Raw genomic sequence first — 26,220 nt, forward strand, 5'->3', positions numbered from 1 at the left:
AACGGACCAATCAACACACAAAACACGACAGCCAATCACGGACAAGAGCATACACAGTACAAAGCAGGGAACACAAAACTTCCTGGGCACTCGAGCAGGAGAGGGCTCAGGGCACAGACCTCATTGCCAGCCACTCAGAGGTTCACCATGTGCTGATACCAGAGTTTAATATGTTAATAGTTCATTGAAATAAAACTGCGTTGTACCGTTCGCAACCGTGTTGGTTCGTCTGTGTATCAGAGTACCCAACACTTCATGATACCAGGAGTGATTTGACACCTACCTACAAATCTGCCATCCTGCGCCATTGCCACCGTCAACACACCGCAGCAAGTCGCTGGGACCCTCGGCGTAAATTGGAAGTTGTTCAAGCAGCGCTTCCAGCTCTTTCTGGAAGCCAACAAAAGAGTGCGCGCCTCGGACACCAGAAAGATCGCCATCCTCCTCACCACCGCAGGGCAGCACGTCATCCATGTCTACAACTCCCTGGTGTTCGCGGAAGGAGAGGACAAATCCAAATACAAGACTGTCCTTCTCAAGCTCGACCAACACTTCAACGTCGAGGTCAATGAAAGCTTCGAGAGATATGTCTTCCAGCAGCGCTTGCAAGGTCAGGATGAGCTCTTTCAGTCATTCCTTACCCATCTCCGCATCCTCGCACAGTCCTGCGGTTACGACACCACCTCAGACTCCATGATTCGGGACCAGATCGTTTTTGGGGTCGCCTCGGGCACCCTATGCCAGCAGCTTTGAAAAATAAAAGGCCTCACCTTAGCCTCCGCAATCGAAGCCTGTGTCCTGCATGAAAAAGCGACTAGCCGCTATGCACAATTTCAGGCGACCGAATCGGCGCGGCGGGGGTCCTAGGCGGCCGGATCGGCGAGCCAGGTGCCCCACAAGGCCGAACGGGTCCAGGCGATCGAGTTCCTCCCGGCCCGCGGCCCGAACGACGCGGCCATTTCGCGCGCTTTTTGGGGCCTCCCGCGCTTGTGCGCGCCAAAACCTACGGCAACACTGAGGGACGTGATGAGCAGGCGCGCCCGACGCAAGATCGAACTGCGCATGCACAGTGGCGCAACGAACGTCATGACGTCACAACGTGCGCCAACTGTGGAGCTGCACATTTAAAGCGGCAATGTCCCGCAAGAACCCGACAATGCCTACGCTGTGGCAAGGTGGGCCACTACGCTGCTTACAGTCGAGCAGCTCAACGTGTCAATCTTCCACAACTCCGACAACCTCGCAGGGACGTGCGGACCATTCAGCCTCCCATTACGAAACTTGCCCAGACGACATCCAGACCGGTGACACAGATGACCGAGACGCCTTCCGCGTTGCGGTCATTGATGGGAACAGAGTTCACACGATCAATCCGGGTGATGAATGGTGTGCCACCCTGACGGTCAACCCGAATTCGTCGCCCACCTACTAGACTGGACTTATGAGACTGTTTATACATTGAACTCATGCAACCACTTTGTTAATATGTTTATGTTCTTATCGTTACAGGAATTTGTTTTATCGTTCAATATTTCCCCGTTCTTTGTTTATGGTACAACCTCGTTGTTATGTCACACCCGACAACGCCCCTTGTAAGCCCCATGTACATGCTGTAAATATTGCACACACACACATTTAGCTACACTCAGTACGCATCTCTATTTATAAACACGTAGGCACATAATCCTTTAAAAAAGGGGGGATGTCATGATATTCAGATGAACATCACAGCACACACATACACACATAATGATGGACAGATCAACGGACCAATCAACACACAAAACACGACAGCCAATCACAGACAAGAGCATACACAGTACAAAGCAGGGAACACGACACTTCCTGGGCACTCGAGCAGGAGAGGGCTCAGGGCACAGACCTCATTGCCAGCCACTCAGAGGTTCACCATGTGCTGAATACCAGAGTTTAATATGTTAATAGTTCATTGAAATAAAACTGCGTTGTACCATTCGCAACTGTGTTGGTTCGTCAGTGTATCAGAGTACCCAACACTTCAATCATCTCTTGAACCATCTAAGCACTTTTTAAAAGGTGCCTTTGCACTGGGCTGGAATTTTCCAACTGCTCACTTAGAAGCCAAAACTGTGCAAAATGAATGAATACAGGCAACCGTGCGGCTTAACACCTTCAGCACTTTAAATGCTTTCATGCATTTGGGAGCTGTTCTCAAGTCATACGGTCACTTTCATGTTGGTAATGGGGGTGTCAAAATGATTTGCATCGGTGATAAAGCAATATTGTAACACCATGGAAAGAGAGTTAATGCAATGGCTGAGTTAATGTAATAAATGAGTTGGACTAGGCTACACAAATACTGTTGCAGCTGATGGACATAACACGGAGCAAGGAATACAACTTTGTCCTTCAGGTAGGGTCTGCTATCAGCTACGTGATTATCAACCCTACCCTGCTGGTAAACCCACTGAATTGGAAACTACTCAGAAATGCTATTTATGAACTTACACAAACATTTAAACAGACAAAGAGGGGAAAACTTTCAGACTGTGGAGTGGGTGAGTGGGTCTATGGGGGGGTTAAGTTCACTCTAAAATTGGAAGCGCGTCAAGAAAATGGCTCCAACCAATTGACTTCTGGTTTTCATTCAGACAGGACAGGAAGCCACTTCCTTTTATTTTTATAAATTTAGAGTACCCAATTATTTTTTTTCCAATTGAGGGGCAATTTAGCATGGCCAATCCACCTAACCTGCACATCTTTTGGGTTGTGGGGGTGAAACCCACGCAAACATGTGGATAATGTGGGAACTTCACACGGACAGTGACCCAGGGCCGGGATTCGAAACCGGGTCCTCAGCGCCGCAATCCCAGTGCTAACCACTTGCGCCACATGCTGCTCCCGTGGAACCACTTCCAAGAGGCGGGTGGGAATTCTAAATATGCTCATGAGACTAGCAGCCTTGGTGATCGAGTTCCCTGGGCCTTGGGAAATCCAACAGCTGCAACAAGAAAGACTCGCGGAGTCCTCCGCGTGGCCAGGAGGAGCAAGAGTCCCTCCTCCCAACCCATCAAATAACCTCCTTCACCACCATGAGACACCCAGCTCATTCCACACATCCCCTATCCCAGGATCGGACCACCCCTTGAGAATCAGCCCCCTCTGCTTCTTGGATTGGGAATTGGAGTGCCCCACTCCCACCACCCTCACCCTCACCTCAGACCTCTATTTCCACAACTTTGGAATCAGACACCAGCCAGGATTGGACATGGGTCAGGGTTCGAACCTGCAACTTCTTCTTCAACATCTACGTCAGACTGGAAACCAAGCCTGCCAATCAGACTGATTTCCAGGTGGAAATTTATCTGTAGTGTCCCTGCACAGCGACTCCCAACATTCAAATTCCCCCCATGACATTTCCTAACAACCAACCTGCAAGTGATTGGTTGGTAAATTTTATGACAGTGTGACCACAATTGTTAATCTTCTATCAGACCACGCACAAATAAAGAGCTTACCAACAGCATGAAGGGGGGCCTGGAGTGAAATGGAACCTCCATTTACATTAACACGTCTATATATATGTTTCTGGAATATACCTCTTCATTCACCTGAGGAAGGAGCAGCGCTCTGAAAGCTAGTGACATCAAAACAAACCTGTTGGACTTTAATCTGGTGTTGTAAGACTTCTTACTGTGCTCACCCCAGTCCAACGCCGGCATCTCCACATCATGGTTAGGACAGGCATAGGTCTTTAGTTTAATCTAACATTGTGTTACCCCACAGTGAAAGTATGTTCAACAGTTTCTAACTTAATAAAATAGTGTTGTACGATTTTTAGTGTTTGTGGCCTGTATGTGTTCCACGGATCCAGAGCACCCAACACAACAACATCCAAACACCAAGGGGCTGGGCCCCAGCACCGGGAAACTTTGGCGACCAGAGGGTGGGTATGTGCACCGGGGTGGGGACCAGCGCCCAGTCCAGGTAACATATGGGCGAGTGTCTGGGGCATAGGGCCTGGGGTCCAGTGAAAAGGGACCCCGCTGCGACCGGGTTGCGTGGGCAGCACACAGATTGGATGCCAGGGGCAAGACACCACTGGTTGTCAGTCTCACATCCTCTCCAATTCCTTACAGATATTACACATAATTGATGATATTGTGGACCCCGCAGAGGCTGCCCTCGTGGTGCTGCTGGCAGGCCAGGGGGCCAGGCGCAGGAGAAGGTGGCAACAGCATCGACAGAGGCTTAAACCGGCGGTCCCAAGTGCAGGGCTCTGGCGGAGGACCCGGCTGCCCATCAAGCTAGGGAGGGACTCAGCAGGGGAGGCAGAGAAAGGCTCAAGGTGTACAGGCGTCGCTGGTGTATCGAACAGATGATGAACAGCGTATGCTGCAAGAGGCTCCGTCTCAATAGGGGGGCGGTGCGACACCTGTGCCATGACCTCATGGAGTTGGCACCACGTGGAGGAGGAGGGTACCCGCTCCTGGTGGCCGTCAAGATCACCGCAGCCCTGAACTTCTGCACCTCAGTATCATTCCAGAGGGAGGACCTGGGTGGCATTTCACAAGCTACAGTCCACAAGTGCATCTGTGAGGCCGTGGATTCCCTGTTTGCCCAGGCAGCTAACGATATAAATTTTGACCTGGACCAGGCCCAACAAGATGCACGGCCAGCAGGATTCTCCACTTCGCTGAGATGCCCCAGGTCCAGGGGGTAATAGATGGCATGCCGTGTGCTGGGAGTGCCCTGCATCAACAGGAAGGGGTTCCATTCCCTGAACGTCCAACTTGTGTGCGACCACTAACTCAGGATCATGCACGTGTGTGCACGCTTCCCAGGGTGTGTGCACGACAGCTACATCCTGAGGCAGTTGGACATCCCCGGCCTGTTCGAGGAACACCCAGGATGGTTGGTTGGCTCTTGGGGGATAAGGGGTACACGCTGAGGCCCTGGCTAATAACGCCAGTACGGAGAATGGTGACCGATGTGGAGACACAATACAATGAGGCCCACCCGGGCTGTAATTGAGCATCGCATTGGGACTGCTCAAAACGCAATTCCGATGCCTCGACGGTACACCCCCCCCCCCCCCCCCCCCTTTGCACCCCCCAGGATCGGCTGTCTTGTGGTGATCTGCTGTGCCCTCCACAATCTGGCGCAGCAGCGGGGCGGTGTGGAGGGATAGGAACATGTGGCCACATCGGAGAAGGACAAAGAGACACCAGACCAAGAGGATGAGCCCAGACTGGACCCATATGACTAGCAGGAAGATGGAGGGCAGGTGGCAGCAGCTTGGGACCAGCAAGACTGAAGGGCCTGGGAGGCTCGCATCTTCACCCGCTTCACGTAAGACCGGGCGTCGTCCATCATCCTTGTACCAGGTGCTGACTCAGATGTCAGGGGTGTGGGTCACGGGAGAACTGGTGGCCACCGTCGCCACCCTGTAGAGTGGCTCCGGGTTGGCACCCAGTGCTCCCTCCTCACGGTCAGTGCCCATAGGGCCCTAGGGTGCAACCTCGGGACGGAGCGTCAGCTGCATCGAGACTCCACTGCCTTGAGTCATATGCCTCTGCCAGCCATGCAGGCTCCCCAATGTCTGAAGCATAGTGTCGATGCCCTCTGCGATGTTCCTCAGTGACTGTAAATATGCTCTGTAATGCCCTGGCAGTGCCCATCTGTGACTGGGACATGCTCTGTAACACCCTGGCAGTGCCCATCTATGACTGGCACATGCTCTGGAGCGCCCCGACAATGGCCACTTGTGACTGGGACACCTCCTCCAGTGACCGGGACATGCATTGGATTGCCTCGACGGTGCCCACCCGAGACTGGGACATGCTCCACAGCATCTCATCAAGGTCCAGCCCAACAGTGACTGGGACATGCTGTTAGAGCGCTCAACCATGGCTGTCACTGACTGAGCAACGCCTTGGACACCTCCAATCATGCTGCCGACGTTATGCACCAGGCTCTCCACTGCGATCGCCACCCCAGCAGTGTTGGCCTTGGTGCCATGCATTGCCGGCGCCATCTCCTGTACCTGTAGCCTCTGGGACTCCTCCAATCGGCCATGGGCCTGCTGAAGCTTTGCTGACATCCCTCTCTGAATCTCGTGGCCGCACCCTAGTGCCTGAAACAGCTGCGGGTAAACCTGTTCCAGAGGCTCAGCATCTGACTAGGACCCAGCAGGCCTCCGACTGCTGTCTCGCCAGGGCCTTCCGGCCTCCACCTGGTGTGCATCGGCAACTTTGTAGCGCTCACCAGAATGTGCCCCAGAAAACCTGCCTCTCCTGTCACCAAGCGAGGGGAGTGTCTCTGCGCTGGTGGAGGGTGGGGATGACAGCTGTGCCGCGAATACGGTGGTCTCCTCAGAGTTCCCCTCCGAGGTGTTCTCATGGGAGGCTGGGGGGGGGGAAACCACCCCGGATGGGCCGGCACCATCAGATGAGGATCCTACAGTGGGAGGAATGAGTCAGTCTGGATGGCAGTAATAACTCACATGTGACAGACCATCTGGTTGGGAGCTGATGGAACCTCACCTCTGTGGGGTCAGTGACAGATCTGTCCTCGGCCATCCCTGCGACCTCCAGGGCCTGCTTCCTGCAAGGGGTGAGGGCTCTGATGTCCGGCACCCTGTCGCCTATCTGAGCCGTCTCCTGTCCGTTGTGGGCAAACGTCTGCTGCGAGGACATAGAGGAGTCATCGTGGCCTGCACGCACCGTTCATCCCGGGGTGGGGCGACGTGGGCGGCACTGCTAGACATGATAGGCCAGCGCACGGAACGGTGTTGAGCCGGGGCGGTGCCTGGTGCATGTTCATGCGGTGGGGGTTGGGGTCGGAGGTGGTGCCAAGGGGCGGTGCGAACCCACCCATGAAAACCGGTGGAGGTTGTGGACCTTCTTACGGCACTGGGTTCCAGTCCTCCCGGTGATGCTCCCTGAGCCGGCCCCTGCCATTTCCTCCCAAGCAGCACTGATTGGCCTGTGGCTGACCCTCCCCAGATCCTCGGGAGAGCAGGGCATCCGTCTGATTTTGACCGTGCCCAACAGTCTGGCCAGGTCTGCATCGCTGAATCGTGGGGCTGGTCTCCTCGGTGGCATGGCTGTGTGGAGTTTGCTGTGCAGGATCGCTTTAAGTGCTGCTCTCCCTTGTTAGTGGGGGGTTCCCCTGCAAGTCACTCACCATCCTGACCTGGAAATACGCATCTCGGGATCTTAGTGTATATACCCACTCAATGTGCAACAGCCTTGACAACAATCCTACCTCTGGTTGAGGAAGCGATGTGTTCGAGCACCACTCCATTTCCTCCCAAGCAGCACTGATTGGCCTGTAGCTCCCAAGAGGGACTTAACTTCTGCAGTACTGAAGGAATGCTGCACTGCCAACGGTGTCATATTTCAGATGAGAAATTGAACTGAGATTAGCAGGATATTCCAATCCCACCTACCCCAGGACTGAAAATTCCCATCCGAGGTCAACAGACCTTTTGTTTGCCCATTGAATTTACCATCCTGCCTGTGACCAGTCCCGCTGCCGGCAGGACCGGAAGATTTAGCCCGTGTACGTCTTTCATCTCAAGTCAGAGTAAGTCGACCTTGGGCACGTTATGAAGAAGAGCTGCGGACTGTTCCCAGAGCACTTCAAACCTTTCTGGCCATTTATTTCATTTCTATTTGTGGGATTGGACTGTCCATTATTTGCAAATTTACTGTTTGAATACTGGCCATGTTTCTCTACATTACAACAGGAACTACACTTCAAAAGTAATTAATTGGCCGTGAAATGATTTGGAATGCACTGTCACTATCAAGTATGCTGATGAGTGCAAATTGTTTCTTCCTTGTTTCTCTTTAAAATCCTTCTTGGAACACAGGTGTCACCAGTAACTGACAGCCCACCCTTTTTAGCAGTGGTTCAATTTGAGTAGAGGCTGTTTCCTTTCAATAGAACTGCTCGCTGTTCCAATACTACCTGCAGTCGTTCATAAACCTGAAAACGTTCCTCCTACACCATTCTTTCAACCATGTGTTTAGATGCACAGTATTCCACGGCTTTCTGACTTATCATATGGCTCTTGACGTATGGGGCGGGATTCTCCAGTCTCCCGGCCACGTGTTTCCCAGCGGCGGAAGGTGGCGCACTGTTCGCTGGCGGCAGGATTCTCTGGAATACTGGCTTGTCTGCTTCCTGAGGCTGCTAGGTGTAGACTTGCCTGCCTTGCTTCTGAGGGCCTGGCCAATTATACATTTGTTCCTCTTTGATTATGCCTTCTGTGTATTTGACTGTCTGACCTATCAACTTCCTTGACTCCAGACATTAACATACGTCTACCTCATTGATTTTCCAAATCATCTATGTGAATTCATTCTATGCATAAGGTAGTCACATCCAATTCTTATCTAAACTACTTTATAATCTCATTATTGGAGAGTTCCATCTCATCTGGCCTTTTGAATACTGGCTACTGCTGTCTCTAGGCAGACCTCTACCCCATTATGTCTTGTTAAATTGGTTTTACCGCTGTTGCTAGGCATATTCATGACAGGCACCATGCAGCCCACCTATTCTGGCCTCTGAGTTATGCCCATAGATCTAGCTGATAATTCTCAATCAAGGAATTAATTATCACTCGCCCTCATTTACTCCAGGTGATTCCCAACCACGGAGTGTTCTGTTCCATGGGGTTTTAACCCACATCTAATCCTATTCCAATTGTCTGGGAACATCTAGAGATTACCTCACAACTCCTGTCAAGAGTTATTTTTAATCATTCTTTAGACATGGGTAACATTGGTAAGACGGTATTTATGGCCTTCTGAGTCAACTGCATAGTATGAGACTGGAGTCATTGTAGATAGTTGAGGTAGGAGTTCCCTGAATAACATCAGTGCACCCTTTTGGTCCACCAGTAGTTTTATGATTATTTTCTGGAGTTATTTCTCAAACATACTTTTATGGTGGGATTGAAATTTATGAGCACTAGGCTGCAATATCTTGTCATTTTAACTTTGGTGAGCTTTCATCCTACCTGCCTATTGCTAACAACAAACATTGGTTTCATTTAACTTCCTCACCTTCTTGTCCAAGGTGCACTCATGCTGCAAAACATCTGGGGCAGAATTCTCCCAAGGAATTTCTAAGTGTGGTCTCCGGTGTGAAATCAGGTGTGATTCCCGTCGGGTGGATGGGCACGATCCAGTTCACAATCTACCCACGCAGCAGAAGGAACAAGTTGGCGTTTACACCTTCCCCTGGAAAGGAAAAGCTGACAGCGACCCTTGTGTTCATCGAGTTGGTTTTCCCATCTGGAATGGAATCTTGGATGTGCTGACAGAGCTCCAATAGAATCATAGAATTTACAGTGCAGAAGGAGGCCATTCGGCCCATCGAGCCTATAGGGGCCCTTGGTAAGAGCACCCCACTTAAGCCCGCACCTTCACCCAATCCCTGAAACCCAGTAACCCCACCTAACCCTTTTTGGACACTTAAGAGCAATTTATCATGGCCAATCCACCTAACCTGCACATCTTTGGACTGTGGGAGGAAACCGGAGCGCTCGGAGGAAACCCACACACACACACGGGGAGAACGTGCAGACTCCGCACAGACAGTGACCCAAACCCAGGACCCTGGAGCTGTGAAGCAACAGTGCTAGCCACTATGCTCCCATACCGCCCACTCCCCAATGGTATAACTGAAAGACTCATGAATCATCAACTAGTGAATCATGTAACTAGTAGTGTTGATGAGGGGTAGCCAGTAGATGTGCTTTGTTCGGATTTCAGAAGGCTTTCGACAAAGTCTCACATAAGAGGTTATTAGCATATAAAATTAAAGTGCATGGGATTGGGGGCAGTGTAGTGAGATGGATAGAAAATGGACTGGCAGACAGGAAACAGTAGGAATAAGTGGGTCAGGAGGGGGTAAAGAGTTTGGCACATGGGCTGCGTATTAGGAGTGAACTGTTTGAGGTTTTTACCGACAGAATTTAATGTCTGACGGGAAGTACACAGGGTGGTGGATTGAATGAAAAATCAATAATATTTGGAGGCCGAATGGGGAGGAGGGATAGTGGTATTGGGATGGTGGTGGTTAGGGTCTGTGGTTTGACAGCACTTAGAAATAAAGAGGAAACTGGAAAGATGGACTTAAAAAAAAAAACTGTCACAGCACAGCACTGAAAACCGCAACCGTAAGAAAGAGAAGTGGGATTAAAACAAAACTAAAGAGCTCAGATTCTTTCTTTGCTATTCAAACTTGTAATGTTTGCAGAGCTCAAAAAAGTATCAAAAAGGCAACAATGAAATATAAAAACTGTTGAGACCGGGACTTGTCGGTATCTCATAGCTGAATTTTTTTTTTTTTTAAATCAATGCTTTTCCTGGTAGGAAGCTGGCTATGGGCATTATAAAAATGGAAAAGCAACTGGGAAGCAAGCTAATGACAAGCATTTTAAATGGAGCTCCCAACTTGTTGATGGCCAGGAACCTGGAGGTGGACAGCAATGAAGATTTCTCCTGTGTGCTGCCTGATTTGTACTGTAAAACAAATCAAAGCAATTGAAGGTTAAGGCAGTGCAAATCAAGCTGCACAAAAGCCCATTATTTTCATTGATGCGCTCTGCAATGATCAAAAGCCAACTTAGCCGATATCCATCAAGCCACTTCACCTTCAAGAAGGTAACACAGGCAAAGTACAGCTTACACTGAAAGAATTTTTCCCTGTTGGCAAGATAGGATAGCCAGGACTTAGGACAATGCAGTAGCACAGACAATAACTAAATACTAACCGATATTCCTAGACATGGTAAGTATGAAAACTGAGAACCAGGAGCAAGGCCAACAGGGAAGCAAAAAACAGGTTTTAAATGCCAGGAAACGACAACATGCTTTTCATTCTGTGGGTACGTTGGATGCTTTCCCAAATCCTATCAGATGTAATTATGCAGGTATGGTATGAAATCCTAATTGAGTTTTATAAATACTAGCTCACATTGGGGGGATGGATCAACCAGGAAGACAAGAGACCACATGGGAAGCATCAACCGGGATTAAGTTTGTAAGACATAGTAATGACACATAAAAATGTCACAGGAAATTAAGTGTGAAAAGGATAAGTAGCAGTTTTAAATGGTTCCAATGTACTCTGCTCCCAAGTCAGTTCTCCTGCCTGAAGTGTCATGCCCGAATGTTCCACCCAAATTGCCCTATACCTGTCATCGTAATCTTGTAGATCTTCTGTAGTTTTCTGAAGACAGGAAGTGATCTTTGTCCAATCAGTTCTGGGTGGACTAAAAGCTGTTAGCCATTCTTTAATTGACAGCCAGCCCGCCTCCAGATTTTGCAAATCACCCCCTAGGGCTCGGAGGACGTTTGTGGAGAGCTGTTGGCTATCTCTGGCACAAACCATTACTGACAAAATCGGAACACCATCCTTGGGGTGCAAGCTGAAAATGCCTTTAACCGGTCTATCTCATTCCACGTGGCTAAGCCCTCCTTCTTTGGATGTGGGAGGTCTTTAGACCATCTGTCCACCTTATCTGGGTCAGCTGGAGTATGTACCCAGTGTCGTGTGTATCGAGATCTGTAGGTAGACACATTATCAGCATCTCGCGTTTCCAATGTTTCCACCTTAAACCTTTTAGTCCGTAAAGGTGCTAGTTTAGGGATTTGCTGTGTCACAGCAGAGCTGGCTCCAGGAATGTCATTTCCATGGTAACCAGAAGATTCAGGGCCATCCTCATCACTGTCCTCATCAGAACGGAAAGGCTCCCTTTGTTCTTGACCACGTGGCGTGAAAGCAAGCTTTGGGACTTGAATAGATTGCTAGCCTCTATTAATGAGGATGATCATGAAAAAGACTTGTCTCCCCTCTTAGACACCTTTGTCACAATGGACAGAAAGCACAAATTTTCCAAGGTGAAGTTATTTACTTAGGTCAGTGAATCTCCAAAGGTAAAAGAAAACTTACCCAGGACAGGACGGCAGCAATAAGAGACGCCAGAGAACCTACAACTGTCCAGGAGCAGAGGTCATTTTTGGGACTTTGCAATTTTAACAGAACTTGGATTGATTCCTTTACTCAGCTGGCTCAACCATTTATTGATCTCCTAAAAGACAACCGGAAACCGAAAGACTCAGTTAACCTCACACTGGAACAGAGTCATTCTTGAACTGAAACGTGCTTTGTGCACAGCACCTGCACTTGACATTCCACACAATGGAAGGCCTTTCACTATGTCTGTTCATGAGAAAGACGGCTACATGCCAGCAGTACTACCCCAAGAACATGGTGACCAGTTAAGACCTGTAGGATATTACTCTGCCAAACTCGACAATGTAGCACTGGCATATGGCAGCTGCCTCAGAGCCATGGAAGCAACCTTTCGAGCTGTAATGACTACAGCAGGCATCGTCTTAGGCCAGCAGTTGACTATTAAATGCCCCCATGCAGTCCATTCCCTACTTTCCATGAACAGAGTACCACAAGTCACATCAGCCAGATGGACAGCAGTGTTGGAAGCAGCTGATCTTTACTTCCACCGAGCAAGTCCAGTCAATCCGTCAACTTTGCCCCCATTTCCTGAGGGGGGGGGGAAAAGAGGAAGAAGGACATAGAACATAGACCATACAGTGCAGAAGGAGGCCATTCGGCCCATCGAGTCTGCACTGACCCACTTAAGCCCTCATTTCCACCCTATCCCCGTAACCCAATAACCCTTCCTAACCTTTTTGGACACTAAGGGCAATTTAGCATTGCCAATCCGCCTAACCTGCACGTCTTTGGACTGTGGGAGGAAACCGGAGCACCCGGAGAAAACCCACGCAGACACTGGGAGAACGTGCAGACTCCACAAAGTGTCCCAGCGGGGAATCGAACCTGGGACCCTGACGCTGTGAAGCCACAGTGCTAGCCACTTGTGCTACCATGCTGCCCAAACATGACTGACACGACTGTGTGGAAGTAACAAAAGAAATGGAAGAGGCATGCCTGGTAGAAGAAGAACCACTACAGAACCCAGATTTGATTCTATTTACAGACGGTTCCTCCTTTATTGATAAAGGTGTCAGAAAAGCTGGATGGGCAGTCACCAGTCTCTAGGAAGTAATGGCGGAAGGAAGTTTGCCCCAAGGAACATTAGCTCAACAACCCGAACTGAAGGCTCGAACAGAAGCATGTCATGTGGCAAAAGATCAATCAGCAAACATCTATACGGACTCCAGATACGGTTTTGGAGTAGCCCATGATTTTGGTCATTTATGGAAGAAAAGAGGATACCTTACCACAGCAGGGACACCTATACGAAACGGGGAAGAAGTACAAGACCTTCTGGAAGCAACGGCTTTACCAAAAGAACTATCTATTCTCAAATGTAAGGCTCATACTCAAGAAGACACTATGGAAGCTAAAGGAAATGCCTTTGCAGACCAAGCAGCAAAGAAAGCTGCCTCTAAGTGGCATCCTTCAGCACCACCAAGACACATCTACAAATTAGGAGTGACCAAGTTATTACAAAATCTACGTGAAATGCAACAAAACTCTACACAAGAAAAATGGTCATGGCTAGATTCAGGTATTGAGGAGTATGATGATGATATCTGGAGACAAGTTCAGACTGATAAAGCAGTGGCACCACAGGCACTGATGGCATTTCTGGCACAACAGATCCATTCATGGGGACATCTAGCCCCTCAACAGATGATGGACCGATTCCACAGAAGTTGGTGTGGCAAAGGATTCAAAAAACATGCATAATTGGTATTGGATCGTTGTGTGACATGTCAAAAGAACAACTTGGGACCTATCAGGAAAATGCCCCAGCTAAGGGCTCCTGCCCCTGAAGGATCATTTCAGAACATACAGGTCGATTACATCACCCTTCCTCTGTGCGAACGATGCACTGAGGTCCTTGTGATAGCAGATACATTTTCTAGATGGATAGAAACTACTCCAGTCATACGGCCCAAATCCTATGCAAAGACTATGGGCGAGATTCTCCGACCCTCCGCCGGGTCGGAGAAGAGCCGGGGGCTGGCATGAATCCCGCCCCCGCTGGTTGCCGAAGTCTCCAGCACCGGATATTCGGGCCCCCCCGCGCGATTCTCCGGCCCGGATGGGCCGAAGTCCCGCCGCTAAAATGCCTGTCCCGCCGGCGTAGATTAAACCACCTACCTTACCGGCGGGACAAGGTGGCGCAGGCGGGTTCCGGGGTCCTGGGAGGGGGGGCGCGGGGCGATCTGGCCACAGGGGGTGCCCCCACGGTGGCCTGGCCCGCGATCGGGGCCCACCTATCCGCGGGCGGGCCTGTGCCGTGGGGGCACTCTTTTCCTTCCGCCTTCGCCACGGTCTCCACCATGGCGGAGGCGGAAGAGACTCCCTCCAATGCGCATGCGCGGGAATGCCGTCAGCGGCCGCTGACGCTCCCGCGCATGCGCCGCCCGGAGATGTCATTTCCGCGCCAGCTGGCGGGGCACCAAAGGCCTTTTCCGCCAGCTGGCGGGGCGGAAATTCGTCCGGCGCCGCCCTAGCCCCTTAAAGGTTGGGGCTCGGCCCCCAAAGATGCGGAGCATTCCGCACCTTTGGGGCGGCGCGATGCCCGACTGATTTGCGCCGTTTTGGGCGCCAGTCGGCGGACATCGCGCCGTTTCCGGAGAATTTCGCCCTATATTCCCAGATGGGGAGTACCAGCTAGCATTGATTCAGATAATGGAACCCACTTTACGGGTGCAGTATGTCAGGAGCTGTGCAGATTTCTGAACATTGATTGGAATTTGCATTGTCCTCATCATCCAGAATCATCAGGACTAGTGGAATGCATGATCCGGACCTTAAAAGAAAGACTGTCCAAATATAGCCAAGAAGGCATGAACTGAATTCAAGCTTTGCCCCTAGTACTGTGCAGTATCAGAGCAACCCCAAACAGAACAACAGGCCTAAACCCATTTGAGGTCATTACAGGCAGACCCATGTCCCTGCCAGGAACTATTGACTTACGAAAAGCAGATTCTCACTTAATGAGTGACACTTTGCTGACTTAGTGTCAAAATCTAACAAATGCTGTTAGTTCTGCTTCTCAACAGGTTTCTGCAGCCTGGGGTGAACCCCCTGAAGGTGGACATGACCTCATTCCCGGCGAGGCAGTGTTCGTCAAGAAAATACAAAAAGAACCTCTCGGGGCCAAGTGGGAAGGCCCGTACCAGATTCTGCTGACTACACAGTCCGCTGTGAAACTCCAAGGAAAGAAACACTGGGTTCACGCGTCACATGTGAAGCGCGCATCAGAATAATAATAATCCGTTATAATGTTTCAAACATTATTAATTAAGTTGCCTGGTCTGCTTCACTAAACAGTTTCATGAAAATACCTTTCTTCAAATGTCTCACAGTTATGCTCAAAAACTTAATATCTCCGGGTGCTGGGTGTGTACTACAATTCCTCCCCACTCAGAGGGAGGTATCCTTTTTATACCCATTCCTTTTAATATTTCAGAAACCGCTGAATGGTATATTTTTCAGAGCTCTGATCGCTTTTCCCATGCCCGTGCAGGAGTAGACAACTGTTTGCACACTAGTATTGCGTTTAATATTAATTATTATGTCCAACTTTGGGAATCTACTGGATATTCATTGAATTCTTTTGAAGGATGGTATCAACATAACTATGACACAAACAAAAACCCTCCCCAAATTCATCTACCATCTGCTGACCAGAAAGAGTCCATATGATCCTGATTAGTGATGATCCTGCAGGAATGCAGATGGAATATAGCAATTGCTCCCATTACCTTCATGTGAGTACATCTTGTACTCTATTCCGAGCTCAAAAACTTGCTCGCTCCTCCTTATTAACAAGCTTACTGAATCTTACGAGTAATTCCCATTTTCTAGGTCTCTTAGAAGAAATCACCCGTTTTACCCCTTATAATGGAACTTATTTTGTCTGTAATAACAAGGCTTACCCCTGTTATTTAGCGTACGTCATACCTCCCATCCGTCATTTCTCTACCCTTCCAGGAACACCAGTTCAAAGAGAGAAACGTGCACTCACCACTAAAGATAGATTACTTGCTTACCTTATTCCTTTTCATTGGCACAGACGAGTGGCCAGTGAATTGAACAAACTAATTGACATAATCGAACAAGTAGCTAATGATACCTTCAATGCCCTAATTGGAATTTCTGATGAAATGGTTGCAATCAGAATGGTTACCTTACAGAATCAAATGGCACTTGACTATTTGTTAGCCGATAAAGGTGGCACCTGAAAGACTTGGCAATACACATCCAAAACGAAGTTAAGAAACTTGAACACCCCTCTGATTCCACTACTTGGGGGTTGGCTCTTTGGATGGTTAGGTAGCATTGGAAGGTCTGTTATTCAGGGAATTTTCTTCTTTTGCGTTATTGGATTTATCCTTTACGTAATCATCATGCTCATCAGATGTGCATGCCAATGCATGGAGCCCGTAACGCCCAAAGGATTCAAGTCGTTCAGTCCACACCCAGTGCACCACCACCCAATAACTTTGAAGTGGAAAGTTTCTGTTGAAACTTATTTACTGCATATTAATCATTTATTAATAATTTTATTACTGAATTACATAATCAATTTTGAATCATATACCAATTATTACTAAATCATATACACAACTTCAGTTATTTTACTGTATAATCATTTTGTCAACATGAAATTATTATTATTAACCTTTTATTACTGAATTATGTAATCTTGTAATCAATTTTAATCATGTAATCAATTTTTAATCCATAGATCAATGTTTTAAGCAATTTTTCAATTTTTACTAAGTCCTTTAATCAATGTTGTATTAAGTTCAATTATTAATGTATTAATATTTTACGATATTATCATTTGATTTGTTTTATTGAATTATTAAGATGTTTGTAATGCTTGCAAGACTTTTCCCACTCTGTTGTTGAAGGCTGTTCTCAAATAAGTGAACCATTAAAGGCAATGAGAATGAGTCTCTCTCTCTACGCCTATCACTGTCCTATTGTATTTATTACTTTCCTTCTTTGATTCTATTTCATTTTTGATTCATCTTATTCACCTTACGAATAATCAAAAAGGGGGGACTGATAGAATCCACCTTTTTTAGTAAAGAATCTACCTTTTTAGTATATAACTAATTAAAGGAATAAATGGCCCAAAACTTAAAATGGCTTCTTGTAATATATTGTTAAAACACACCAGATAGTGAGAGAGGCTGTTTCCCATGAGAATAATCAAGATATAAACCTAGACAGACAAACCAAGGACATATTTGCCCAAGTCAAAGATTTTGGGCAACACTCCCAGAAGCAGTTTTCATAGCAACCGATAAGATTCATAAGAAAGGCATATTGCAAATCACCTCATGTTAAAATTTGATGGACAAATACATATCAAATTGAATTAACTTTGAAAGAACTTTAACCCAATCACAGCTAGAAAGGGGAGAGACATTGATGACAGTAGTCATCTTTTAAGTATACGTGCCGGCTTGAATAATTCATTCTAGAATCACTTACTTTAATCTCTAAAGCTACTTCTCTGCCCTGTCGCTTTGAACAGCTATTTTGATTTTATTTTCAACTTTCTGTATTCTGTATTCAATTAGAAGATCCATTAGAGCTTTGATTTGTATTGAATTCAACTCAGGACTCTGTATTTGCTTGGACAAAACAAACTTTAAAGAGGCTCTGTATTGCAAGAGATATCTCATTCAAGTGAATAAAAGCAACTTATTCCATACACGAAGCTCTGTTTCATAATCTGACGAGTGGTGTATATCATGCGGCGACATGAAAGATACATTAACCAAACCTCAGATCTAACAGTAAGGAAGTGTGAACTATAGGCATGACTTTCAATATGTTTTAAGGCAATATCCCAAGGTATTGTAAATGGGAAGTCAAAATCAAGTTTAGAATTCAGGTGAAATCACTGTCCATGTGGAGTTTGCACATTCTCCTCGTATCTGCATGGATCTTGCCCCCACAGCCCAAAGATGTACAGGGTAGGTGGATTGGCCACACAAAATGGCCCCTTATTTGGAAAAAAATAATTGGGTTCTCTAAATTTATATTTAAAAAAAAGAAATACTGATGATCCTGACAGGGTGTTTTGATTCGTTGAATTGGAAGATATTTGGAGCAACTAATAGAAATTGTGTAATTTATACTATTTTTCAAATTATTAAATGTACTAACATCAGAGTCCTTGAAGGTGCCAAGAGCACCAGCAACGAGGCCATGATCATCCAAAACAAACTCCGCTGGGCCGGCCCTGTGCTTAGGATGCCAGAGCCCGACTGCCAAAGCAAATCTTATTCGCCCAGCTCAAGGAAGGCTTCCAAACAAGAGAACCATAGAACTCCTATGGTACAGAAAGAGGCTATTCGGCCCATCGAGTTTGCACCGACCCCCTGAAAGATCATCCTACCGAGGCCCATTCCCCCACCCTATCCTCATAGCCCCACCAGACCTGCATATCTTTAGGCATGAAGGGGCAATTTAGCATAGCCAACCCACCTAATCTACAAATATTTGGACTGTGAGAGGACAAAGTAAGCTTCAAAGACACTGTGAAGGCTTACCTCAAGAAATGGAACATGGATGTGAACGTCTGGGAGATCCTTGCTCTGAAGAGATCTACTTGGAACAACTTCCTGATTGAAGGGACAAAATTCTTTGAGGACACCTGACCACAAGACGAGGCCCTGTAAAGGAGGCTGAGAAGGAACATACACGACTTCCCGTCTGAGGACTGATATCAGCTCCTGGAAACACCTGCCAAGAGTGTGGTCGAAGATGCAGCTCGAAGGTCAGCTCATCAGTGATCCAAGAACCCATGACCAGTAACACAGTTTCTGAGGTGGACAATCATACTCATTGGCGAGTCATCACTGAAGTATATGTTTAATATTTTATTGTATTATTGAAGTGCATGTTTAACTATGTCTGGTGAGATAGATGAGGAACTATCATGACAGTGGAATTATAATAAAATGTTAACTCTGGCTGGAATTCTCCGGCTATTGGGATTCTCTGTTCCCGGCGACGTGGCGTGGCTTCAATGGGAAATCCCATTGACAAGCGGCGGGAGTAGAGGATCCCGCTGCCAAGAAACATGCGGCTGGGAGACCAGAGAATCCAGCCCTCCGTATCTCCCTCCATAGATGCTGCCGGATCTTCTGGATTTTCAAGCATTTCCTGTTTTTGATTTTCGGTTTCCAGCAACTGCAGTATTTTAAAAGTTTGTCTTATATTTCAGCATTGTGAATAGGCGTTAAGAGATAAAACATTACAAAATGACTTTTTTATCTCAGTAGATGGCGAAATATATAATGACCATTTCCCCTCAGTAAACTTAAACATTGAAATACTCAGTGAAGCAGAATAACTATCTCTTGCGAATTAGAACCAGACCTCATTTACATTTCACAATCAAAAACAGCAAGAACTTGAATTTATATAGTGCCTTTAATGTAATGAAACATCTCAAGGCAGATTACTATCCAAAAGCTTCACCAAAGAGCAAGGTACAAACATCTTTTTTTTTAAAATGAAGCATGAGACAGAATGGGAGGAATTTCCATGCTTTGTGGCTTGGCACATCATTTAACTTCAGTGGTACGAACAAAAAGCAACCTACAAGCTTTCGTTATAAAGTGACATACATTATCTTTAAGAGTAGCTATGATTGTCACACAATAAACATGCCGTGATGAGATTACAGTTGTTGATCTTTCAGTTCACATGCTCTCATACATCAACTACTGTCATGTGAACCATTAAACAACAGTAACAGACTCCAAATAAAAATAACTTGCCTCCAAAGACCCCACTTGGTGCAAATGACCTGGCCTTATAAAGCGATTGTTAGTGCACCTTTGATATAGAGTTGGCCATATTGGCGAATACTGAAGTGATCTCATAATCTTTCTGTTTGGACCCAATCAGCAACATTAGAATTTCCACTGACATTAGCCTTCCTTTAAAAAGAATGAACGAGTTATACATATTTTTGTGATAACCAAAGTTAGAGAGATGAGGATCGGCAGTCAATGCTGAAATGGAGATCCATGAATTCCAAGCTTGGCTGTTCTCTTTGAAATGGACCAGAATAAATTAGTAAAGGTCATGCAAACCAAATCAAAGAGGTGTCAATAGTGAACACAAGACTGTTTATGGATGTTTTTTCAATGTGGACCACCAGAAGGTATTTGATGAAATCCAAGAGTCTATTAGCTAAAGTTGAAGCTCAAGGGATGGAATTAAAGACAAATCAAACCCTGATTAGGAACATGGCTGAATAGGAGAGATAATGGACAGGCTGTGACTTGTGGTGTCCCACAAGGATTTGTAATGTGTCCTCAACTATTCATTGTATTTATTAATGACAGATGATGGCATAGAAAGCCATCTATCTAAATTTGCTGGTGACACAAAATGAGGCAGCAATGTAAACATTGAAGCATAAAACTACAAAAAGGGATATTGAACAAAGAACAAAGAAATGTACAGCACAGGAACAGGCCCTTCGGCCCTCCAAGCCCGTGGCGACCATGCTGCCCGACTAAACTACAATCTTCTACACTTCCTGGGTCCGTATCCCTCTATTCCCATCCTATTCATGTATTTGTCAAGATGGCCCTTAAATGTCACTATCGTCCCTGCTTCCACCACCTCCTCTGGTAGCGAGTTCCACTACCCTCTGTGTACAAAACTTGCCTCGTACATCTACTCTAAACCTTGCCCCGCACACCTTAAACCTATGCCCTCTAGTAATTGATCCCTCTACCCTGGGGAAAAGCCTATGACTATCCACTCTGTCTATGCACCTCATAATTTTGTAGACCTCTATCAGGTCGCCCCTCAGCCTCCGTCATTCCAGTGAGAACAAACCGAGTTTATTCAACCGCTCCTCATAGCTAATGCCCTCCATACCAGGCACCATTCTGGTAAATCTCTTCTGCACCCTCTCTAAAGCCTCCACATCCTTCTGGTAGTGTGGCGACCAGAATTGAACACTATACTCCAAGTGTGGCCTAACTAAGGTTCTATACAGCTGCAACATGACTTGCCAATACGTATACTCAATGCCCCGGCCAATGAGGGCAAGCATGCCGTATGCCTTCTTGACTACCTTCTCCACCTGTGTTGCCCCTTTCAGTGACCTGTGGACCTGTACACCTAGATCTCTCTGACTTTCAATACTCTTGAGGGTTCTACCATTCACTGTATATTCCCTACCTGCATTAGACCTTCCAAAATGCATTACCTCACATTTGTCCGGATTAAACTCCATCTGTCATCTCTCCGCACAAGTCTCCAAACAATCTAAATTCTGCTGTATCCTCTGACAGTCCTCATCGCTATCCGCAATTCCACCAACCTTTGTGTCGTCTGCAAACTTACTAATCAGACCAGTTACATTTTCCTCCAAATCATTTATATATACTACAAACAGCAAAGGTCCCAGCACTGATCCCTTTGGAACACCACTAGTAACAGCCCTCCAATTAGAAAAGCATCCTTCCATTGCTAATCTCTGCCTTCTATGGCCTAGCCAGTTCTGTATCCACCTTGCCAGCTCACCCCTGATCCCGTGTGACTTCACCTTTTGTACTAATCTACCATGAGGGACCTTGTCAAAGGCCTTACTGAAATCCATATGGACAACATCCACTGCCCTACCTGCATCAATCATTTTTGTGACCTCTTCGAAAAACTCCATTAAGTTAGTGAGACACGACCTCCCCTTCACAAAACCATGCTGCCTCTCACTAATACGTCCATTTGCTTCCAAATGGGAGTAGATCCTGTCTCGAAGAATTCTCTCCAGTAATTTCCCAACCACTGACGTAAGGCTCACCGGCCTGTAGTTCCCTGGATTATCCTTGCTCCCCTTCTTAAACAGAGGAACAACATTGGCTATTCTCCAGTCCTCCGGGACATCACCTGAAGACAGTGAGGATCCAAAGATTTCTGTCAAGGCCTCAGCAATTTCCTCTCTAGCCTCCTTCAGTATTCTGGGGTAGATCCCATCAGGCCCTGGGGACTTATCTACCTTAATGTTTTTCAAGACGCCCAACACCTCGCTTTTTGGATCTCAATGTGATTGATTAAGAGAATGGTCAAGCTTGTAGCAAATGGATTTAATATAGGCAATTGTGAGGTAATCCACTTTGGATGCTTTATAGATGGTGGAAAGTTAGAAACAGTGGAAGTCCACAGGAATGGGTGGGGGAGGGGAGGGTAGATAAATCATCAGAATGCCATGGATTGCTGTCAAAAATAATCCAAAATACTCATGCAATGCTAGCCCAAAAAGAGAGAATTGGAATACAAGGAAGTTGAAGTCATGTTTCAGACATACAGTGCCCTGGTTTGATCCCATCTGGAGAACTGTGAGCTGTCCTGGGCACCACATCTTAGGAAGGATATATTGACCTTGGGCACTAGGGGTTTGGAATGAGAAGAAATTAAGCAAACTGGGCCTGTATTCCTTGGAACTTTGAAGCTTAAGAGACAATTTAATAAAAGTGTTCAAGATATTGAGGGGAACAGATAGGATAGTTGGAGAAACTATTTGGGGAGTCTAGGACGAGAGGCGTCAAGCTAAAAATTAGAGACAGATTTTCAGGAATTAAATCAGGAAATATCAGGTAACAGTTTGGAATTCTCTTCTGCAAATGACAAGTGGTGCTTGATCAATTGTTACTTTTAAATCTACGATTGATAGATTTGTGTTAACAAAAGATATGGAGGGGCAAGGGTGCCATGGGCAGCACGGTGGCACAGTGGTTAGCACTGTTGCTTCACAGCACAAGGGGCCCAGGTTCTATTTCCAGCTTGGGTCACTGTGCGGAGTCTGCCCTTTCTCCCCGTGTCTACGTGAGTTTCCTCCAGGTGCTCCGGTTTCCTCCCACAGGTCACCAAAGGTGTGCTTGTTAGGTGAATTGGACATTCTGAATTCTCCCTCCGTGTACCCAAACAGGTGCCAGAATGTGGCGACTGGGGGATTTTCACAGTAACTCCACTGCAGCGTTAATATAAGCCTACTTGTTGAGGACTTCCGGTGACGGCGGGCGGGAGGCGGCCGCACAATGGAGGGCTCCCGTTCGGGAATGGCATTATCGGGACCTTAAGCCCGGTCCCAGGGTCCACGGAGGTGGCAAAAGCAGGAAGAAACAGTGAAGGCACAGTGAAGAAAAATGTCAAGGGTAAGCAAAAAAATCGTCCGTAAAGAAAACAGCTGAAGGTCCATCGGGGAGTGGAAAGGTCACCGTGGGGTCACCAAGGAAAATGGAGGCTGGAGCACCAGGGGAGGCCGCATTGCCTACAGCTGAAGAAATAACGAAGGTAAAGGCTGCGGAATTCAAAAGGCAGTTTACAAGATACATGGAGACGGTGAGGAAGGAGATGAGACAGGTTTTGAGTGTGCTGGTGGAGGAGGCAGTTTCCCCGGTGAGGACGGAGGTGGCGAGCGCAGTGGCGGAGGTGCGAGAGCAAGGGGAGGCGCTGAAGGAAGTGGAGGAGACGTTATTGCAGCACGGTGATCAACGTGCCTCGATGGGGAAGGAGATGCGGAAGGTGATGGACATTAACAAGGATCTGCGAAGAAAAATGGAAGACCTGGAAAACAGATCCAGGCGACAGAATTTGAGGATTGTGGGGCTGCCCGAAGGAGTTGAAGGGCCGAGGCCGATTGAATATTTTGCCACGATGCTGGCGAAACTATTGGGGGAGGGGGAGGATCCCTCCCGATATGAACTGGATCAGGCTCGTTGGTCGTGGAGGCTTGTACCAATGGCGAGTGAGCTTCCAAGGGCAGTGACTCTGTGCTTCCGCAGGTACAGCGTGAAGGAGAAGGTCCTGAGCTGGGCCAAGCAGAAGCGGGTGGTGCAGTGGGCTGGAGCTGGTATAAGTGTATACCAGGACTTTACGGTGGAGCTGGCGAGAAGGAGGGCTGCCTTCAACCGGGTGAAGAGGGCACTGTACATTAGCAAGGTGCAGTGTGGCATTGTATATCCAGCGAAGCTGAGGGTGACTTACAAGCTCAGGGACTTTTATTTTGGAACGGCGGAAGCAGCGGAGGAATTTGCGAAGGCAGAAGGACTGTGGCAGAACTGAGAAATTGAGGAATGGCCATGTGCCGATGTAACCTCATGACTGACTGTATTTTCTTCTTTTTTTGTTTCACTGCGTGCGGGTGTTTGGGCTAAAGGAGCCAATGTATATATTTGGACAAGGGAAGTGATGGGACTTTCACTCGAAATGAGGGCTCTTTGGGGTGTAGGTGGATATGCGGGGTTTGTGTGCTAAAAGGGGATTTCTGGGCTTTCCTAGGGCCGGGCAAGTGGGAAAGGGACCCGGGCGGGGGCCTCCACGTCGGCCGGTTTAAGTCGGCCAGTGAACTGGAGTGAGGTGGGGGGAGGGGCTGCGGCCATCGGATCCTGGCAGAACAGGGTCCGAGTGGTCTAGCCAGGGTGGAAAGTTGGGGGGGGGGGGGGGGGAGGAGGAATCGAGGTTGGGGGAGGGGTTTTACAAGAGGCAGTGGACGGGAGGAGTTGGAGACTTGGGGGGGGGGGGGGGGGGTGCAACTCTTGGGTATCATGTACGGTACTCTTCCAGAGGTTGGATGGCGTTGAGTTAAAAAAAAAAAAATATATATATATATATAAGCCTACTTGCGACACTATAATAATAATAATCTTTATGCTTACATTAACAATGCTGTGTTAACAAAGTTACTGTGAAAAGCCCCGAGTCGCCACACCCCCTGTTCGGGTACACGGAGGGAGAATTCAGAATGTCCAATTCACCTAACAAGCGCGTCTTTCGTGACTTGTGGGAGGAAACTGGAGCACCCGGAGGAAACCCACGCAGACTCGCATAAACAGTGACCCAAGCCAGGAATCGAACCTGGGACCCTGGCAGTGTGAAGCGACAGTACTAGCCACTGTGCTACCCTGCCATGCCACTAATAAAGGTTATTATATGGGGTTAGATGCATCAGTCATGATCGCTTTGAACAGACTGGAGGGGCTGAATGCTCTCCTCCTGTTCCTAAGGAAACACTACAGTAAGAACGGGATTCATTTCCCATCCTAACCCAAGGATGCTGAGACCAGTCCTCCAGTCCCATCCACTTCAGCTAACTCGAAACAGGAGGCAAATCCCATACCCGGGCCAAATACACATGTTGTAGTAATATGTTTTAGTAACATAGTAATTAACATAGTAATATGTTGTAGTAATTTTAAGGATATAACCTGATCTCAGATCAAATATGCAGGGTGATCAAGATTCCCTGTTGAGTTCAAAATGCAACCTGGATCCTACGGGGTTGCTGCTTTGCGATCTCGACAGTCACAAACAGAAAGAACGTAGGCAGCCTTTATAAAGAAAGGCGACAACTTTAATGTGACTGCAATGGTAACACCCGAATTCCAAACAATTCGATTTGAAAAGCGCAGATCTATTTATTTGTATATGCATTTTGCTATTCTGCAAAGATTCAGTGCGGAACTGGCATTGGTCTGACACTCATCCAGAGAGGAACTTACCACAACACCATCCCACACCTCCAACATTTCCCAGACCATTATCTGCTGTGGCGGACCAAACACCAGCAGTAAAGTCCGAAAATATCCCCAACACTTCCTCCTTCCGGCCGGGTACACACATTTCATCGCCTTGCTATTATTTCAAGCATCTTTCCCAAGTAAACACTTCCCAATGAATTAAAACCTCAGGCAAATTACTCAAAGCAACGTCTAAAATAAATGCCCGGCAGAAAGTACCGAGCAATAATTTCACAACAAAACTCAGCATTTGAGTGTAAACAGAAATAAAACAGAATTTGCCGTGGACTCACCCGTTCAGACCTGTCACCTGGCTGCAGTGGATGTGAGGGCAAGTCCACAGTTCTGCGAATTCGCACGGGAAAGCCTCCAATCGAGAGAGAGACCCGCCTACACACCGAGCAAATTGATGATTGGAGTTAAAAATCAAAGATAAACTTCTCATTGGCTTAACTTGGCGTCAGTCGACCCCGTTTCAGGAAGTGAGTTTAGGAAAAATAGCAAAGTGACCTTCAGTCATGTCATCAAACGTGAAGTCCGGATAATAAATGGTTTGAAACAGGCCACCAGTGATCCCTGGAAATCCTCAGCAGGCCAGGGAGCATTCTGTGAAATAGGGTTTCAGAAACTGGGTCCGAGCAAG

General features: G+C 47.3%; 1 protein-coding gene across 2 annotated transcripts in view; it reads right to left on the bottom strand.

The window, feature by feature from the left end:
* Nucleotides 1-25,942, bottom strand: part of LOC140395474 (phosphoinositide 3-kinase regulatory subunit 6-like) — a 174,523-nt gene extending 148,581 nt beyond the window's left edge. Inside the window, exon 1 of one of the 2 annotated variants that reach the window (XM_072483260.1) lies at nt 25,871-25,942. The gene's annotated coding sequence lies outside the window, so the exon portion shown is untranslated. Of the gene's footprint in view, nt 1-25,265; nt 25,390-25,870 lie in introns of those variants that run through there. The other variant, XM_072483262.1, reaches the window with a different exon arrangement.
* Between the last annotated feature and the right edge of the window lie 278 nt (nt 25,943-26,220).

This window comes from Scyliorhinus torazame, chromosome 18 (assembly GCF_047496885.1).
Source record: "Scyliorhinus torazame isolate Kashiwa2021f chromosome 18, sScyTor2.1, whole genome shotgun sequence".
NCBI classification, from domain to species: Eukaryota; Metazoa; Chordata; class Chondrichthyes; order Carcharhiniformes; family Scyliorhinidae; genus Scyliorhinus; species Scyliorhinus torazame.